The sequence below is a fragment of the Vulpes lagopus genome, chromosome 11 (assembly GCF_018345385.1).
Source record: "Vulpes lagopus strain Blue_001 chromosome 11, ASM1834538v1, whole genome shotgun sequence".
Lineage (NCBI taxonomy): Eukaryota > Metazoa > Chordata > Mammalia > Carnivora > Canidae > Vulpes > Vulpes lagopus.
The window spans coordinates 75,685,557-75,689,559 of NC_054834.1; positions in this window are offsets into that span (position 1 = coordinate 75,685,557).

A 4,003-nucleotide genomic window follows, 5' to 3' on the forward strand; every position below is an offset into this window, starting at 1 on the left:
TAGAAGAAGCCAGAAGCTGGCAGCTAAAAGCTGCCCTGGTTGGCTGTGTAGGAGGCAGCGCATTATCTGCCCCCCACCCCCAATATGTTCCTTCCTCCTACCCCATCTACTTACCAGTAGTTGCTCTAAATTAACATAGCAATGACAGAAAAGTAGGAATCATTGTTTTTAAGTAAATTTGTTATTGCAGCGCAGCAGCCACATAGAGAAGTACAGAGAACAGAAATGAGTAATGTGATGAATTTTCAGAACACACCTGTGTGGTCAGGGGCCCCATGTGCCCTGCCCAGTCTCTAATCCACCCCCCCACCTCCCCCTACAGGCTAATCACTATTCTGGATTCTATCCTCATAGGTTAGTTTTGCCTGTTTTTAACTTTATGTAAATAGGAAGCACAGAGTAGGTTTGCTTTGGGATAAGATTCATCATCCTCCTTCTTCATTCCCCTTGCTGGACCCTGTTCTCTTGGGGCAGAATTTGGAAGTATTTTTACTTTCTTTCACACCCCCAATATCTTGGGGACTCTAGCTTAAAAATCTCTCCCTAGTTCATGCTTCCCTCTCCCCCACTGCCTCCCTGGCCATCTCTCCTGCCTAACTCCACCAGTGGTCTGCTGAATGGTCTCTGCCTTTCTGTGCTCTTGGCCCTCTCTAGAGCTGCAGTGATCTTTATTAAATAGTCCTTTTGGGGCACCTGGGTGGCTCAGTTCAGCTCAGGTTATGATCCTGGTGTCCTGGATCGAGTCCCACATCAGGCTCCCCACAGGGAGCCTGCTTCTCCCTCTGCCTGTGTCTCTGCCTCTCTACGGTCTCTTATGAACAAATAAATAAAATCTTAAAAAAAATAAAATAAAAATAGTTCTTTTAATAAAATACAAACTTTCCCTTAACTGTGGTACGTTTGTGATCACTGTCTGCAATCTTCTCCCTTCCTTGTTACTGCCCACTAGGTCAATACCTTCAGATCGGGAACCTTGTCTGTCCCCAGATTTCCAGCCGTGACTCAGAGCCTGCTGTGTAAGCACTCTGCTCACATTTACTGGATTAATGGATGGTTCACCAGGCCCTACACCATCCAGTCTTGCTCCAATCTCCAGCCACACCCCTGGCCCTGCCCTTGGGCCATTCTCCAGCCAGACCAGCTTCTTTCTGTTCTTCTGTCAACTATGCCCTCCACTCCTTGCCCCAGGGCCTTTATACATGCTAGTCCCTCCCAAAAAGACAGGTGTCTTTCCTCTGGGACAACTCTACTCCCTACTCCATTTTATACTTTCCTGGGTGGCTTGCTTCAGTTAATGGAATCTGAGCATAAATGCTTTATATGCCACATCTAAGCAGAAGACGTAAGAGCCCCAAGGAGGGCTCTTGCTCTTTCTTTTCCATCTGCACTGGGTGCCCTCCCTACCCTGGAGTCTGGAATAAAGGAGACAGGAAACAGATCCAGAGCCAACCTGTAAATGGCAAATAATGTGAGCAAGAGATAAACTTTTGTTTCTGAAAGCCACTGAGATTTTGGAGTTGCTTATTATTGTATTGGATCTCTATTTGCTGCTGTGACAAGTTGCCACAAATGTAGTGGCTTCAAACAATACAAATCTATTATCTTACAGTTCTGGAGGTCAGAAGTCACTCTGCTAAAGTCAAGGTGACAGTAAGGTTGCATCCCGTGTGGAAGCAGCCTGCATTCCTTGATTTATGGCCTCCCCCTTCTATCTTCACAGATAACAGCACAGTGTATTTAAATCTCTAACTCTGACCCCACTTCTACTTGTAAGGACCCTTATGATTACATTGGGCCCACCTGGATGATCCAGAGTAATCTCTCCATCTCAAGATCCTAGACTTAATCATATCTGCAAAGTACCTTTTGCCATATGAAGTTCACAGTCTCCAGGAATTGGGATGTGGGCATCTTTGAGAAGTCATTATTCTGCCCACTACATTTATCACAGCATAATTTATGCTATGCTAACAAATCTACTATTTATAAAACCATATATTAGCACTGCATGCTATTTATAAAAGATACACATAAAACAGAAGGATATAGGGGTGCCTGGGTGCCTTAGTCAGTTGGGCTGCCGACTCTTGATTTCTTTTTGGTTCAGGTCATGATCTCAGGGCCGTGAAATCAAGCCCCTCTGCCCCTTCCCCCATTGGTCCTGCGCTGTCTCTCTCTCTTTCTCTCTCTCAGAAAAAAAAGGGGGGGGGGATATAAAAAATTTGGAAGTACAAGGATAGAGAAAAAATAAGGCAAATGCTAAAAGAAAGCTGAAATAGCTATATTAGTATCAGAAAAAAAAATCCATGTTAAAAGCATTACTAGACAGGGTCTTACGTAATGATTTCTAAAATATATAGCAATTTAAAATGTATTTATTATTAAAAATAAAGTCCATGGGGTGCCTGGGGCTCAGTTGGTGAAGCATCTACCTTGGGCTCAGGTCATGGTCCTGGGGTCCTGGGATCAAGCCCCGTGTCAGGCTCCCTGCTCAGTGGGGAGACTGCTTCTTCCTCTCCCTCTACCCCTCCTCTCACTGGCTCATTCTCTCTGTCTCAAATAAATAAATAAAAATATTTAGAAAAAAAATTTTTTTAAGATTTTATTTATTTTTTTTACGATTTTATTTATTTATGAGAGAGAGAGAGAGAGAGGCAGAGACACAGGCAGAGGGAGAAGCAGGCTCCATGCAGGGAGCCCGATGTGGGATTCGATTCCAGGTCTCCAGGATCCCAGGCTGAAGGTGGCGCTAAACCGCTGAGCCACCGGGCTGCCCTTGAAAAAATCTTTGGAAAAAAAAAGCCCATAAGCAATAAAAATATGTAAATATATACATATACATAGGTAGGTAGAACCACAAGGAAAAATAAATAGCAATAAAGCAATAAAAATATGTCAATGGATATTACATATATGGATAGAACCACAAGGAAAAACAGACAAATCACAGTTGTAGATCTGATGGCACATGCAGGAAAAAAATTGCCAAAGGTATAAAAGACGTGAAGAAGTGGTTAATGAATTTGATCTAGTGGATAAATACAGAGCATTGGACCTAAATGCAGAAAAACGTGCACAGAACATTTTCCAATAAATGGATTAAATTCTCGACCATAATGCAACTCAACTAATTTCAGAATATTAAAATAATTGTATTTTTTTACTGCAATACAATTAAGTTAAACATCACCAACAAATAGATAAATAGAAAGGGGGAGGGAGTATGTATTTGGAAACTAAGAAATATTTGATGAAATTTCTGGGCTAAGGGAAAAGAAAACACAACACAAGTTAGAAAATAAATAGATTTGTGTTGTTTTAGATTGCAAGTCATGGTCAAAATATCATCTATCCAAATTAGAGAACAAGTAATAATTCTGAGATAGAAATTTATGACCTCGAATGCAAATATTAGAAACTAAGAAAGGGTAAAACCTAATGAGGGGTGCCTGGGTGGATCAGTTGGTTAAGCAACCGTATCTACTTATTTATTTGAGAGAGAGAGCAAGCATGTGAAGGGAGAGGCAGAGGGAGAGGGAGAATCTCAAGCCCAGTCTGTGCTGCCCTGGAGTCCATCCCCCACCCATTCCGGCCTCCAACCCAGGACCCTGAAGATCAAGACCTGAGCCGAAATCAAAGGTGAGCTGCGTAACCAACTGAGCCACCCAGGTGCCCCAATAAATAAGCCTTAAAAAAAATTTTTTTCAAAGCTAATGAACAAAACCCTGAGTTAGAAAGTTACAAAACAAGAGCCGGGAGTCTCTCCGTTAGCTGAGGACCAGAGCAGCTGCCTGGGACCCCATTTCTCAATGTTTCCTCTCAAAACAAATCAGAATAAGAAGAGTGGGACTGACACTGCTGAAACCACAGCCTCAATGTAACTTAAAAGTAGAGTGTCCAATCTTCAAAATAACTAAATAAAAACAAAGCACACCAAATCACAGTGTGGATCTCACCCCGCCCACTAGCAGGCTTTGTGCCCAGAAAAACAGGAGGGGGAGGG